Below are 17,088 nucleotides of genomic sequence, written 5' to 3' on the forward strand. Positions count from 1 at the left end.
CAGTAGTGAGAGTTCTACGTCAGTGATGAGAGACTGAGGTCCCTGCCTACCTCATTTCTCAGTATGACTTTCAAGCAAGATGAAATTCAGAGGGTAAAGGAAATAAAGGAAAAAAAAAAAAAACAACCTTCCAAACCACCACTTGCCCTAGCACAATAGAGGCAACCTTACAGACAGAACTAGAGAATAATGTGCTGACTATTTCATGAGAGAAGACAGAACTTAGGGTCCCAGGAGGCCAAAGTGCAAGTGCAGATGGTTAAACTGAAGCAGCCTTTCAATCTGGAAGTGAAAGCCTTTCAGATTACAGTTCCAAGTTTCATCCTATCCATCTGGGTAAAAAGAGTAGGAGGAGTAGAGAGGAGACCTGCAGCCATAGTGGGAGAAGGCAGATGCAATACATCTCTTCCATTTGTTGACTGATTTCTCTATCTCCAGTATATGCTATAACTATAAATTGTACACTGAATGGACTTAACTATTTCTAGACCCAGCTTTGCTGCTCAAGAGGTTCAGAGCTGGCCTCCCCAAGATGTGCCACTTTGGCACATGAATTATTTGGAGCTGATGGCAATTGAGACCCTCCAGCTTTGTGAGAAATTTTTATGTCTCCTTGAAGAATTTAAATTTGGGGACTTGCCCATAGTAAGAGTTACTATTAGAGACTACTTTTTTTTTTTTTTTTTTTTGACTTATCTAGAGGACAGGGCAAACATTAATTACTGACATCTGCTCTTAGTGTCCTTCATATGGCCTTCTTCCCCTCTGAAGCCCCAAGGTGCCTTACCTCATCCTTAGTTCAGAATGCCATACTGTATCTTGTTTTAACTTTCTGTCTCTGAACCTCTTGTGATTGTGAGGTCTCTGACTCTCTCATGTATGTAATTAAACTTGGTCATTTTCTCTTGTTCATTCCTCATGTAGATTTAATTATTACATTAACCAAAAGAACTTTAAAGAGTAAAGTTTCTTCCTCCCCTACACTGCTAATTTACCATTTGCCCCAGGAACACCATTTCACCTCTAAATCTCAATTTCTTATTTGTGACCTAGGAATAATAATAATAATGTTGTTTTAGGGTGACTATGACAAAGAAAGAGGTTATGCCTATAAGCATGCTTCATAATCTATGACTACAAAAATTTAGAGAGGTGCCTTTGTTGGAATATTTTTGTAGGGTCAATTTTTTCAATGGCATTCAATTAAGCAGGTGATATACTGATAACCTTTAAGGTTTTCTATGGGTTTCAATAATCCTATTTAAATTTTGGAAGGGAGAAATGCAGCTAGTCAAAACCTCCTGAATAGATTTTTGTGAATTGATAATTCTTGAAAAGAAAATTGCTCTTTACTAAGATTTCTATTGAGACCAAACCAACTTAAGCATAATATGCAATGTGTATGTTATGGTAGGCAGAAGCAGATGCATTGAGAAAAGAAGCTAGAGGGAATAAACAATGTTAAATAGTTATTTTTCTGTAATTATATCTTTTGTTAGATTTCAAAATTAACCTATAAAAGGGTAACTAACAAAAAAAATCTAATACTTTATTTTTATTTACATTTATGATCATTTAACTTAGACTAAAAAAAGCAACTCCAGATACAAATGAAGTCAGCTTTGTCCTATTACTTTCCTTTTCAAATGTTTACTATAGCATTTTATGCTTAGAGTCTGCCTTGAGGGGGTGTCTCTTAAATGTATAATGTGGTAATTAAAAGGGAAGATAAAAGATTGCTTTGAAAAACCAGAAGTTTTTATAAAGCTTGAGTAAGAAGTATGATTATTTATGCAGATCCCTTCACGACCACCAAAACTCTCTAGGTCTTTCTTGTACTTTATTATAACAAAAAGGAAAAGACATTAAAAAAATTAAATTTATTAAAGGGAAAAATAAAAATTTCATTCTCTTCTAAGAGATAACTGAGTTATCTCTAAGAGATAAAAGAGATAATAAATAAGACCCTGTAAGTTTCAACAGAGGCATCAAGATACTATTAGCAATCAGATACTAACATGATTTGCAAAAAAGACTATCCTGTTGCAAATTTCTAAGGTAATATGTCTAAGAAGCAGTTAGATAGCTCTAAAGCCAACACACAGGTATAAAGAATAGAGAGAGCACTGCATAAGGAGAGTTTCTTTGAAGAGAGTTGTGATTTTTTTGTTTACCCAAATAAGAGGGGTATGGGAAAGCGTCATTGTTTCACCTCAAGCCAGTGAAAGAAGCTTCAGTGGGACACTTTGAAGTGTTTGATATGTGTCCCCTAGAGTTGGGGGGACACTACAGACTGATGCCTGATACTTTAGGGATGTAAAGGCTTATATATCACTCTGAGGCAGCAGCTTGTGGGGAAGAGAGGGCACGCGAGGGAGTCAGAGTGAGGTGGCATACAGTGTTGGGAGCTACTACTCTTCTATTAGTAGAGGAAAGGAAGTTGGGAAGGGGGACAGGGGGCAAGAAGCACGGCTACACAGAGGGTCAGCCTGGAACTAAGGATTCCTATCCATATAATTTAAAAGGTCCCCAAAATTCATATTGTGATAGTTGTTCTACCACTCTGTGTTTATACTAAAAACCATTGAAGGCACATTTTAAAAAGGTGAATTTTATAGTATGTGAATTTCAATAAAGTTCTTTAAAAAAATCCTATCCAGGGTACCACTCAAGGGTTCCAGAGTACCACTGAAAGAACAGGGGAGGAGGAGAAGGAGGAGGGAAGAAAAGGAAGACTGAAGGGAAAAAAAGAGAACAAGGAGAAGAGGAGGAGAAAGAAGAATTAGGTATTGGCTAGTAGGAGGAAAAAAATTAAGTATCACAGGTACTTTGGTTCCAGTGAAGGATCCTGAAGAACTCACAAAAGTACAAACAAGAGAAAGACTCACCCTTATCATATCAAGTTCAAAAAGAATGAAGCCATTTTACAACGGGAGTCAGTTAAAAAATTGTTTGCCTCTCTACTTTTCTTCCTTCTCCCAGGTTAAGTCCTTGTGGAGTCAGACATAGCAACTTGCCAAGTGGATGAGGAGACAAGTAACAAAATGCGAAGCTAATTTCACTGGGTTCTATCTACATCTACACCATATCCTAGCTAGGGGAGGGGAAAGTTTTAGTTTTGAATGGAGATCAAACTGTTGATTAATATACTGACTAGGCAGCTTTTAAAAAATTTTATTTTACTGATTTGAGAGAGAGAGAGAGAGAGAGAGAGAGAGAGAGACATCAGTTTGTTGTTCCACTTAGTTGTGCACTCATTGGTTGCTCCTGTAACCAACGTGCCCTGACCGGGGATCAAATCTGCACCCTTGGTGTATCAGGACAATGCTCTAACCAACTGGACTACCAGGCTAGGGCCTGACTAGGCACATTTAATTATGGAATTGACATTGTGTTTTCCAGTTAAGTGACTGTAGTTATTATTATTATAAAAGGGTAAAAAGAGAATTATGGACCTGGGTTTTTACATAGAGGCAAGGGAAGAATTTCCCCCTGCAAAAGAAAGAGAGTGTAAGAGCAAGAGTGAGAAAAGTGATGGGTGAAATACTGGTAAGCTGTTTTTCTGTACTATATTATGAAACAAATTATAATGTACTGGATGGGGCAAAAGCTTACATTTCTGAGTATGCGAAACAGAGTTTATTCTTGTTATTACTTATTAATTATCTCATTATTTTCCATACAAACAACTGTAAATGTACAATACTTTTGCCCCGCCCTGTAGTTTTAAATCTTAATATACAGGTTTTGCTTATTTTTAAATAAACTGTTGTTTTAAATATATTTTTTCCTATAAATAAGAAAATGAAAAAGTAAAAGTAACTTCCTAACACAATTTTTGTTGCTTGATTCAGTCAGGTCTTAATTATTTTCTTAATTCTCTGTTAATTTTTATTTATAAATTTTTTTCCTATTCAGTAAAGGATATTTATGCATCCCTGGCTGGAACGTGTTAGAATTCTAAAACATAGAAGGAACATTTGTTTTTGTAATGCAATGTCATTAGCCAAAAGAAAAGATTTGGTATTTTTGATTTATAGCTTTGCTACCAAATGTTTAAGAATTTTGCTCTGGCCGGGTGGCTCAGCTGCTTGGCGCGTCATCACAATATACCAAGGCTGTAAAGTTTAATCCCCTGCCAGGGCACAGGCAAGAATCTACCAATGAATGCAAAAATAAGTGAAACCACAAATTAATATATTTTTTTCTCTCTCTCAACATTAGTCAATTACAAAAAAGATTTAAAAAATATGCCACACCTCTGTAATCACTGAACATCAAGATTTAATGTAATGTTAAAGCAGCTTTCTAAAAATCAAACAACAAAACTATACCTTATAAATCGCCTGCCAACACTATCTTTGACAACTGCCTACCATACCATTATCTTCTCTCTCTGTTAATTGTATTCACCTTTATTATAGCTTTCCAGATTCATTACCTCTGAATAAAAGAAAAGGGAATGAAAGAAATGCAGAAGTGGAGGAAGGATGCAAAAGGGAAAAAAAGGGTGGAGAAAAAAATAGCTTGAAGTTAACCAATAGACGAGGGTAACAACTCTAAAGTCTATTACTTCAATTGTTTACTTTAGACACAGTAGTAGATAACTTGGGGTACAAATATATGACCGGCATATTTTATTACCAAAATGGCCCTGCTTTACAATAAATATAACCATATTGTCCACTTTTATTTCCTTGAAAGTTTTGGGCTATATAACTAGACAGTTTTTGGAAAGACTTTCAAATAAGAAAAATAATTATATTACATAACCAGAAAAATTAGTATATTTTTTGTTAACATAGGTATTACTGTCATGACCTTAAAACTGTGCCCACAATAAGCAAAGCCACAAAAGGATTTTAACAGACGCCATTTTAATCTTGAAGGATTTGGGTCCCTCACAGGTAGAAAAGTCATAAGTGATTTTAACAAAATGAAATAGTGAACAAATTAACTGAATTCAATCAACTAGTACAAAAACCTGTCTATGAGTAAACTAATGAATTAGAAATGTTTAAATTGATTCTAAGGAAATAGGGCCATAAGAAGACCCTGTTTCAAGAACAAAGCTATTATAAAATAGAGCTCTTGTGTGGTCACTAGTTTGGGGCAAAGATCTACTCAACATCCTAGATAAGAACTTCCTGAGCAGTAAGGAACCAGTCATTTTAGAAGGCAGCCCCCAAAACTGTAAGCATCTTTTACAAGAAGACTCACCATTCAGCTTATAAAAGTTTAAGAGAAGCAAACTCATACGTTAGTATTTTTTTTAATTAATGAATCTGTACATATTATGTATTTTAGCTGTTTATAATAAGAGAATATGGTCAGTTAGAATAACAGATCAGCCTTGTGATTCCAATTTAATGCTAAGAAAATGTGCTGAGGTATTTTATTAAAGATTTTATTTATTTATTTTTAGAGAGGGGAAGGAAGAGGGAAACATCAATGTGTGGTTGCCTCTTGAGCGCCCCCTGCTGGGTACCCGGCCCACAATGCAGGGATGCGCCCTGACTGGGAATCTAACCTGCGACTCTTTGGTTTTTAGGCTGGCATTCAATCCGCTGAGCCACACCAGCCACCGCAGGTTGAGATATTTTAATGTGTAAAATATCACTAGAGCATATAACAGAACTTAAGTCTTTACATACTTATAAATTTCCATTCATTAGAAGATTTATTTAAGTACTTGGGAAGGTTACTTTGTCAGACTACTAAATACTTTAAAAAAGCCTTTAAATTATTCAAGTGCAGTTTAAAAATATTTAAGGAAGTTTGACAAAGTTCAAAAATGGGATAATACATTCGATTAAAAAAAATAAACAACCCTTCAATTGACTTAAAATTTTCTACCTGCAGAGTAAAATAATAAAATTGACCTTACAGCTTAAGAACCAGGTTTTAGAATGTTTCATTAAGAATATTTATTTTTAGATAATTTGCAATTAAGCTTTTATGTGTTTAATACCTGGGAGGCCTTTTTTCTTAAGTTAGGAGAAAATCACTGTAATCCTAAATAGACAAAGTTTTCTTAGATATGACACTAAATGTGTGATCAATAAAAGAAAAAAAGATCAATTGGGCTTCATCAAAATTAAAACCTCTGTTCTTTAAAAATAACTGTCAAGCCCTGGCTGGTGTGGCTCAGTGTTCTGAGTGCTGGCCTGCGAAACAAAGGGTCACCGGTTCGATTCCCAGTCAGGGCACATGCCTGGGCTGCAGGCCAGGTCCCCAGTTGGGGGCGTGCGAGAGGCAACTATCGATGTCTCTCTTGCACATTGATGTTTCTCTCCCTCTCTTCCTTTCTTCTTCCTTCTAAAAATAACTAAATATTTTTAAAAATAACTGTCAAAAGACTGAAAAGACAGCCTACAAATTAAAGGAAAATATTTTCAGATCACATAACTGATAAATGACATGTATCTAGAATATATTTTTAAAATCCCTGAAAACTTAATAATAAAAAAATAAAGAACCCAAATTTTCTCAATGGGCAAAAAATTTGAATATAGCTTCATCACAGAAGATGTATAAATGGCAAATAAGCAACTGAAAAGATGCTCAACATTATTAGTCATCAGAGAAATAAAAATTAAAATAATAAGACACACAACTAGATAGCTATCAGAAAGGCTAAAATGAAAAAGAAAGACCATACAAACTGTTGACAAGCACATGGAGGACCCAAAACTCTTACACATTGCCAGTGGGAATATAAAATGGTACTCTTTAGGAAACTGTTTGTTTAAAGAATTTCTTAAAAAGTTAAGTATAAGTCTATAATATGAACTACTCATTTTACTTCAAAGTATTTTCCCAATAGCAATTAAAGCACACAGTCACACAAAGACTTACACATAAATGCTCATAGTAGTTTTATTTGTAACAGCCAAAAACTAGAAATAATCAAATGTCTATCAACAGATATTATTTTTAAAATATTCTTAAAATCACAGATATTGTTTTAGTATAATTGCACAATGGGATACTAAGCAACAAAAAGGAATAAACTATTGTTGATACATACAAAAATGGGTCTCAAAGTAAGTATGATGTGTCAAGTAAGATAGACAAAAGTATATGTTTTATGATTACCTTTATACAAAATTATAAAAAATACAAATTGATTTGTATATAGTTAGAGAAAGCAAATCGATTGCCTGAAGGTGGCACTGCCTTATGAAGAGGCATGGAAGAGTGATTACAAAGGGACATGAGAAAATATTTGGGGATGATGAATATGTTCATTATCTTGATTGTGATAATGGTTTCATGGTGTGTGTGTGTGTCAAATTGTATGTATGTATGTATTAAATGGTACACTTTAATTATGTACAGTTTATTTTATGTCAACCATACCCCAATAAAGCTGTTAAAAAGAGAAGAAAATAAAAACTAATCCGTATTCCTCTTCCTTGTTCCATGAACCTGATTGGCTTATTTTTTATTGTCAGGAGAAGCCAAGCCCCAACATCAGTTAACACATAGTTTTGTTTTTTATTGTTTTAAAATGTTTTTTAAAAGTTAATTTCTATTCTTTAAAAAATGTACACAACTAAAGAAACCAAAATCCATGGCTAAGGTCTCAGATCTCTTCTCCATAGACAAACAGACAAAGCCCATCAAGATGTCATGTGTTTATAAAGTTGGAACTTGTGGATTGGTGACACAGTCATCGTTTTAAAATCCATTACTCAAAAGAGCAATTTCTTGTTTTTCTCTCACTTTCTTATTTACTAAGGATTTAAAGATAAAATGACTACAATAAACTCCAGAACAATTTAAATAATGTTGTTATTTCTACATTTTAACTTTTGATCCATAATAATCAAGGTAAAGACAGATGTATATAAAGTATAAATAATAAAAGCACAATTAGAACTCTTAAAGACTTTAAAAGCTAATCTCTCTGATGAAATAAATACATTAATATTTCTTTCCATTAGGGGCAGGTATAGATCAATTAGTAGAGAAAAAAATTATTGCCTACCATAGTTAGGGAAGACTAAGAAAGAAATGGGATTTTAAAGAGAAGAAGAGAGAAGACTTGGTGCTTTAATTGGATGCTGCATGCGTTTAAACATTTTTATTGAAGCTGGAGCAATGCACAATATTTGTCAACTTTTCCATTGTACTTTCCCAGTGAGAGAAAAGAAACTAAAACAAACACAAGTTTAAATTGCCTTTCTGGGTCTCTGGCTCATGTCAACTACTTATCTAAACAGAAATCATATATGCCTGCTCCCTGCTTTCAAAGGACAGCTTCAAAAAATCAGAAGAAAAACTCTGGAATTCTTCAATCCCTCTCTTTATCATTTAAACTGAGAAATAAAGTAAAATCCCGAATTTTACATATTGTATTTCTCCATACCAACTGAGAGATACCAACAAAACAATGTAATGGTAGAATTTTGATTTTGAGAATTGTCTTTGTATAGCAACCCCCTCTCTACACCCAGTGACTTTTCTTAAGGTTGGTTTTAGGAAACTTGTTGGTCTTCTTCAAGAAATACAGACTTAAGCCCTGGCCGGGTACTTCAGTGGGCTGAGAGCATACCCAGGCTGACAGCCAGCAAGAAAATGGGAACTTCATTCAGACCTGTTGCGGCAAGGAAATAAATCCTGCCAACAACCAGTTAGCTTAGAAAAAGACTGTAAGGTTCAGATGAGATTTCTGATCTGGTAAATACCTTGATTTCTGCCTGCAACAACCTTATCCTGAATTTCCAGTTAACATGCACCTGGACTTCTGACCTACAGGAACTATAAGAGAATAAATTTGTGTGGTTTAAAGCTACTAATTTTGTGATAACTTGTTACATAGCAACAGAAAACAAATACAAAAAAAATAGAATATAGATTTTGGTATAGGTTTACCAAAGTAAACCATCTTATTATATTTCTACTCTTAGGTTTTCTGGATAACGTTTCAGACCATTAAACAGGATCTTCTAAGACTGGGAACATTCTGGATAAGTTAATCATTGTCTTTTTAGACCTCAAGTTTTTTACAAACCTAACACCTCACATTTTAATTAATGGAGCAATTTGCACTGAGGTTCCTTTCATCATATTCTCTCTGGAATGTCAGGTGAGATGTTCTAAAAGGTTGACCAAAACTCACTCCACTTCAAAGTAAAGTAACTAACATAAGCAAGACAAACAGTGACAGTCTATTACAGAGTTTCCTGGTACTTTTCTGATTTTCTAGCATTTAGCATTCCCAAGGTCAGGTGACATTTCTGGTCATGATGTAACAGATAAGCAAGAAGTCAGCTTAGGTATTAGAAGGCAGAAGGCACCAAACACTATCTACTAAAAAAAACCCCAAAAAACCTCAAAAAACACAGAAGTTTAATATTCAAGGTTAAAGTGATGTCTATCTTTGCCTCTTGTTCTTCCTTACAAGTGTATTAAATCTAAAAAGTTTTGGGTAAATTTATATTGTGGTAAAATAAAATAAGCAGGTATAAATTCATTTTAATGTGGAACAAAATCAACCCTAATTCTACAGAACACAAATGAGAACAGGAAGCCCAAATAACTACAAGTGATGGATGGAGCATAGTGAATCTAGGCATACTCCAGTAATTGCAAGGACAGTTTCAACTTAATATTTGAAGACAGTCAAAATTTCTACTCTAAATGTTCCAGTCTAAAAATGTTCTAGTGTTGTCAATTTGCATTTTGAAATATTACATTTCAATTTTTTAAATATCTAATTTTATATCTAAGCAGTTAAGAGATATTAATGGTGAATATTGTTCATTATGCAATTTTCATATTATATCACTTATTGTGACAACTAAATCAGGTTATTGCTTATAATTTAAATAGTGACAACTTGCAAGAACAAATAAACTTAATCTCAAACCATGTGGTTTGAGCTACTCCCTTATTTTGTGGCAATCCAACTAACTCTATAAAGATGTGTTTCTCAAGGTAGAGCTATTATACCTACAATTGTCATTTTAATTAATTACACAGCACTGTGCAACTGTCATAAATAAGAATCACTAGTATGTAAAAATACTGGAGCTCTTTTCACATGAGAAGATGAAGCAATTCTTGTTTGTAGACAGATAATGACAAAATCATTTTGGACACTTATTTAAACATAATGTATTCAGATGAGAAAAACTGGAATAATGCACTCCTCTACAATTCACTTAAAATTATGTTAAAATTATGAATTTATCATTATACCACATCATCTCCTTTAACTCTAATCAATGTCATTCAAGTAAAAATTAATTTTTAGTTATACAATCTGCATCCATTCTCATAAAGCTAGTGTTCTCTATATCCAGTTTCTAAAGGAGAACTCATCTGCCATTAAGGCTTTACCTAATCACCTTAGGGTGGATTATTCCTGAATCTATCTGCTGCCTTGAGATAGCCTTGCTTCAAATTCTAGACTTGCAATTTTAACTATGTGCTGTATATTTTTGCCTGGATAGATACAGTCCTCTTATACCAAATTCAATAAATCTAAAACAATTAAACAACCTTTTTCTCCAAATTAGCCACTCTCACTATTTCAAACAGATAAATGGGACCACTATTCCTCTAACTACCAGACTCAAAACCCTCTTCTTTCACTTCTTTTTCCTCCCCTTTCCCTTTAGTCTTGTCACTAAGAAATGTTTCGTATTCATTCTTAATCTCTTCTCAAATTAATCTTTCAAGTCTCATTTTCTCTACTATCCATTTCCCCTCTCATTTTGTACATATATTTTTGAGTTTTTTAAAAATAGTAGTTATTCGGCAAATATGCTTCCATGACCTGCATTCTTCACTTCAAATTATATCATGAGATTCATCCATGTTCACTTGTGTTGCTTATTCACTTTCACTATTGGTTAGGATTCCATTGTTGGAATTTGGACTGTTTCTGGTTTTTGCTGTTGTTGTCAATAAAAGTAATCTTGCTCTAAACATTTTTGTACCTGTATGCATAAATTGAAGAGAAATTCAATGATTATAAAGTACATCTTGGCCCTGGCACAGTTGGTTAGAGCATTCTCCCAATAGGCCAAGGTTGTTGGTTCCATCCCAGCTTGAGGCACATACAAGAATCAACCAATAAATGCATAAATAAGTGGAACAAATCGATGTTTCTTTCTATTTCCATCTCTCTCTTACCCAGGCACACGCACACTCCCTAAAAAAAAAAATTAGTAAATAAAAAAAAATTTAAATAATAAAGTACGGATATCTTTGACATTTGGGTAAAGCAAGTTGCTTTTCTAAGTGACTATACCCATTTATATTCCACCAACTAGTGTAAGAGACTTTGTTATATAAAATTACAGTGCTATATATTCAGAGTTTTTGATATAAAACTGGTAGGTAAGAAATGGTATTACCCTGTAGTATCTTTAAATATTTATCTACGTATTTGTTTATTTTTTTAGAGAGAGAAGGAGAGGGAGAGAAACATCACACTGGTCAGTTGCCTCTCTCATGTACCCTGACAGGGGACCGAACCCACAACCCAGGGATTCAATTTCTGACCAGAAATCGAACCAGTGACCTTTCACTTTGTGGGACAATGCCCAAGCAATCGGGCCATGTACAGCAGGGCTAAACCTGTAGGGATTTTTAAACATATTTTATTGATTATGCTATACACTTGTTCCAATTTTACCCCTTTTCCCCCGTCGACCTGGTATCCTCCATTCCCTCTGGCAATCTACCCGCTCAGTTCATTTCCAGGGTCATTCATGTAAGTTCTTTGGTGACTACATTTCCTGTACTGTTCTTAACACCTCCGTCTATTCTGAACCTACCAATTGGTACTTCTTAATCTCCACACCTTTTCCCCTATTCTTCCTCTTCCCCGATCCCAACTGATAACCCTCCAAATTATCTCCATATCTGTGATTCTATTTCTGTTATGCTTGTTTGCTTAGTTTGTTTTTTTAAATTAAATTGTTGATAGTTGTGACTTTATTGTCATTTTACTGTTCATAGTTTTTGATCTTTTTCTTAGATAAGTCTCTTTAACATTTCATGTAATAAGGTCTTGGTGATGATGAACTCCTTTAGCTTTACTTTGTCAGGGAAGCACTTTTTCTGTCATTCAATTCTAAATGGTATCTTTGCTGGATAGAGTGACCTAGGTTGCATGTTCTTGCTTTTCATTACTTTGAAGACTTTTTGCCAGTCCTTTCTAGCCTGCAAAGTTTCTTTTGAGAAATCAGCTGACAGTCTTACACGGGAACTTCGTTGTAGGTAACTATCTGCTTTTCTCCTGCTGCTTTTCAGATTATTTCTTTATCTTTAACCTTTGGCATTTTAATTATGACATGTGTTGGTGTGGGCATCTTTGTGTCCATCTTGTTTAGGACTCTCTGTGCTTCTTGGACTTGCATGTTTATTTCCTTCAACAAATTAGGAACATTTTCTTTCATTACTTTTTCAAATAAGTTTTCAATTTCTTGCTCTTTCTCTTCTCCTTCTGGCACCCCTATGATTCAAATATTGCAGGTTTGAAGATGTTCCAGAGGCTTCTTAGCCTATCCTTGTTTTTTTGGATTCTTTTTTCCTCTTGCTGTTCTGATTGAATTTTTTCTTCCTCATATTCCAATTCATTGATTTGATTCTCGGCTTCATCCATTCCACTGTTGTTGGTTCTCTGTAAATTTTTCTTTATTTCACATAGTGTAACCTTCATTTCTGCCTAGGTCTTTTCTATGCTGTTGAAGTACCCAATGAGTTCCTTGAGCATCCTAAATAACCAGTGTTTTTGGCTCTGCATATGATAGATTGCTTATCTCCATTTTGTTTAGTTCTTTTTGAGTTTTGTGCTGTTCTTTCACTTGGGCCATATTTGTCTCCTCCTTTTGGCAGTCTCCCTGTGTTTGTTTCTATTTGTTAGGTATAGCTGTTTTGACTTCCTGTCTTAGTAGAGTGCTCCATTTTATAAAAACACACTGATAAGTTGGATGGGGCAGAGGCTTAGGTAATTCCCAGGGCAGGGCAACCCGTGTGAATCAGGTTGATGGTATTGCTGCTTTGGCGTTCTGTGTCGGGGAGGGCTCAGAAAGGGGACAATGCTACTGCCTGGCCTCTAAAGTTTTGTCCAGCAGGAAGTTGTACCCCGGCACTTGCCCTGACGTCAGACACTTCAATGTCTCCCCATATGCCACTGGTGCCCTTCCAACTGCTGCCTTGGTGCTAAAGACCAGAAAGAGTGAGTTTGCTTAAGTCCTAAGTCCAATGGGAGCCCTTTAAGAAGAGACTCCTGAGAATCCCGCATTCTTCCACTGCCCCAGCTCCACTGGTGTTTATAGCCAGAAGTTATGGGGGCTTATTTTTCTGGCACTGGAACCTGGACTGGGTGGTCTGGTGTAGGGCTGGGATCCCTCGTTCCTGAGGTATCCTTCCCGATTTTTATCCACCACACATAGGTGTGGGACTGCCCATTCTGAGTCACCACATCACTGTGCTCCTTCATATCGCTGGCCCTCCTACCTGTCTGGATGAATGTGGCTTCTTTAATTGCTTGGCTGTCAGACTCCCATACAGCTCAATTTTCTGATGATTCTGGGTAATACCTGTTTTGTAATCTAACTGTAATTTTTGCAGTGGTTGTGCAAGGAGGCAAGCCATGAAGTCCACCCTGTAGTTTTAATTTGTATTTTTGTAATCACTAGTGAACTTGAACATAAAGTTTCTGAGTTTAGTTACTATATTAGATTGCTAGGGCTGCCATAACTAATCCCACAGCCTGGGTGGCTTAAACAGAAACCTATTTTCTCTCAGTTCTGGAGGGCAGAAATCCAAAATCAGGATGTTGGCAGGGCTGATTTCTTCTGAGGTCTCTCTCCTTGGCTTGTAGATAGCTGTCTTTTTCCTCTGTCTTCATTGGTCTTCAATAACTCACTACTTAAACCTTTACAGACCACCTCGTATCTAGTAGGTTATATACTGAGTCCTGGGATAAAAAATTGAAAGTGTGGTGCTTGACTTTTAAAAAGAAAAAAAAATTCAACATCTAATGAGAGAATAAATTAACAATTATAATATATTGTGTTAAATGTTATGATGACTCAAAGTGTTATAATGGCCATGAGATTCAAAAATAGTGTTTAATCAGACCAGAAAAAAAGATTCTAGAAATTATTCTGAGGTTGGTGTGAGGCAAGTGACTCAAGTTAATAGAGGGGTATAAACAGGAGGAAGACAGATGAAGAGAATAAAAAGGGGTTATTATATTTAAGGTCCTCCAGAGAGAGAAAAAAACTGGTATGAAAAGAGATATGAAATATTAGAAGGTGTTCAAATTCTGTAGATTATCTAGAAAAATGGAGGGGAGATAAGAGATGAGGCTACAGTAGTTTGAGCCAGACCATAAAAGGTATTTTTGTGATTTGGTAAGTACCATATTTTGCTGTATATAATGTACTCCTTTATGTAATGCGCACCCATGCTTTTCTATGCATTACACATGGGATTATTATACTCATTCTTATACCCATGGTATGTAATCATTATACCCATGTATGATGCACATCCTTATTTTTCCCTCAAAACTTTGGGCAAAAAAACTGTACAATATACACAGCAAAATACAGTAGTTTGAATTTTACAGTGAAACCTATGGACAGGCACTGATAAATTTCAGGGTGAGGCATTAAAGTGATGAAACATGAATTCTTTTAAAAACCATTTCAGTCCTAGCTGGTGTGGCTCAGTGAACTGAGCACTGGCCTGCAAACCAAAGGGTCGCTGGTCCAGGTGCCCAGTGGGGGGCGTGCAAGAGGCAACCATACAGTGATATTTCTCTCTTTTTCTCCCTCCCTTCCCTTCTATCTAAAAATAAATAAATAAAATCTTTAAAAAATAAAAAAATTCAATTACAGAACTAATTAAGATCTTGAACTATAGATCTGGAAATGATCAGTGTGCAAGTGATAAACAAAATCATGAGTTTGAAATAGAGACACTGGGGAAGAATATATATTTTTAAAAAAGTCATATACAGAGACCTAGAAAACACTTGCATTTCAGAGTGAGAGGAGGAAAAAGTATCTGCAAAGGTCCTACCAACCAATAGCCAGACACACACACACACACACACACACACACACACACACACACACACGAAGAAAACCAGAAGATTGTTGCATCAGAGAGGACGGAAGAAAAGTTTAGAACCGGAGATTGGTAGAACATGAGATTAAGAATATGGATTTTTGTGCCAGGGTGTCTGGGCTTAAAACACTAACTCTGTAACTTCTTTTATAGGCAAATTATTTAGTATCTCTAGGCCCAGTTTCCTTCTCAAAACAACTTATAAACAAGTTCCTTTCTCACAGGATGTTGGCAAAAATTAAATTGAAATTCATATAGTCTTTGGTTCCAGCCCTGATAGAGAATTTAAAAATCAGTAATTATTATTCATCATCATCATTCTCAAATAACACAGAGGAGTCATGTAACAATATAAGAACATATGGATTTGCCTTTAGGGATGTCACAGTAAGTGTACCAAAAGAAATTTTAGTCAAAGGAGAGAAACCAAGTAGATGCAGGGTGAGAAGCAAATAGAATCTTAAGTGCTGACTAGTTTCTAGACGCCTGGGTGGCAACAGAAGTAAAGTTAGAATGACAAATTTGAAGGTGAGGGTTGGACGGTATTTGCTTTGATTTTAAATATATAAGGGACTTTTGTGTTTCTATGTGAAGGGAAAGAACCAGTACAGAGGTTGGAGACACAGGAGGAGGTCGACCACTTATAGGCAAGGTCACAAAGGCTGCATCAGATGCTTCACCAGGTCCACTGAAGTCCGTGGGAAAGAAGCTTGTATACAGATGAAAATAAGTTATGTGGAGGACTTCTTGACTAAAGGCTGCATTGGCTGAGTAAGGCAGTCCTCATAACTTTTTCCAAAATGCTTAGTATACATGTCTATTTGCTTATATACCCCAGAGATTAACTTTCAGGGTATTTTCAGAAATCTGCAGCTCCACAGGTAACTTCCATACACAATAATGTTAAGGAATCACTGCACTAAACATTTTTAGATAAAGCTTTAATTCTCAATTCAGGTAACTCCTTTATTCAATTTTGGTAACAATTCTAGAAAGGGAGCAGTCAATGTCAGACTTTCCCTATGACTCAGAGTTTAATCATTTGAGTACTTCCTTACCATGCTCACCTTAGACTTTTTAGCAATTGGAGGTTCTTGAACTAATGAATAAAGGGTCATTTTAAGTGATATCCTTTCAGCATGGAAAACAGAAACATTAACCAAAGCAAAGGAACTGCTGGCATTGCAGCATATAGCTACAGAATCATAAATCATCCTGTGATGAGAACACTGGTCCCTGGGTGTTCTCTTTCTTTGCTGCCCCTAAAGCCAGAGGTCAGATCCTCAGCTTTTTCCTCATTGCATTTAGCAACCAAAGAATAGTAACAAAGAAGCCAAAGTTTTGCTCCAGTGGATATGGTAGAAGAGAAATGACTGAAAGCCACACCAAGAGTTGAGCTATGGACCATGGACCTTGGAGTTTTATTACTCCAGGTAATAAAATAAAATAAAGCTAGAAGTCAAATATATGGGAATAGAATGGGTTGATCCATCAATTAGATTATTTAATCATTCATTCTTTCCTTCAAATATTAAAACTCAATGTGCTAGGCATTATTGTTAGATTTTTTGTTCACTCAACCAACAAATATTTACTGTGTACCCACTGTAAGCTAGACACTCTTTTCAGCACTTAAGATACAGTAATGAACAAACCAGACAAAAACACCTGGCCTCATGGAGTTCATGTTCTGTTAGAAAAGACAGACAATAAGAAAATAGACCATCATAAGGTGATAAATGCTACAGAGAAAAATAGCTCAAGGAGGGCTAGTGAAGAATACCAGGGATGACAGAGAGTACATATTTAAAATGAAATAAGGAAGCCATTTGTTGAGAATATGTCATTTGAGTGAAGATCTGAAGGAGGTAAGAGAGTAAGCTGTGCAGATATCCAGGAAAGAACATTCTGAGTGAAAAAAAACCTAAAGCAGGACACTGTTGCAGGAATAACAAAGAGGAACACAGTAAGTAAGAGGAAGAA

The 17,088-nt window shown here is 35.4% G+C and overlaps 1 protein-coding gene across 1 annotated transcript in view; it reads right to left on the reverse strand.

Annotated features, from left to right (window-relative positions):
• Window positions 1-17,088, reverse strand: part of PTPN13 (protein tyrosine phosphatase non-receptor type 13) — a 198,351-nt gene that overhangs the window by 155,001 nt on the left and 26,262 nt on the right. The window lies entirely within an intron of this gene.

Source organism: Pteronotus mesoamericanus, unplaced genomic scaffold, assembly GCF_021234165.1.
Source record: "Pteronotus mesoamericanus isolate MK-2021 breed Mesoamerican mustached bat unplaced genomic scaffold, CSHL_Meso_final scaffold_232, whole genome shotgun sequence".
NCBI lineage: Eukaryota > Metazoa > Chordata > Mammalia > Chiroptera > Mormoopidae > Pteronotus > Pteronotus mesoamericanus.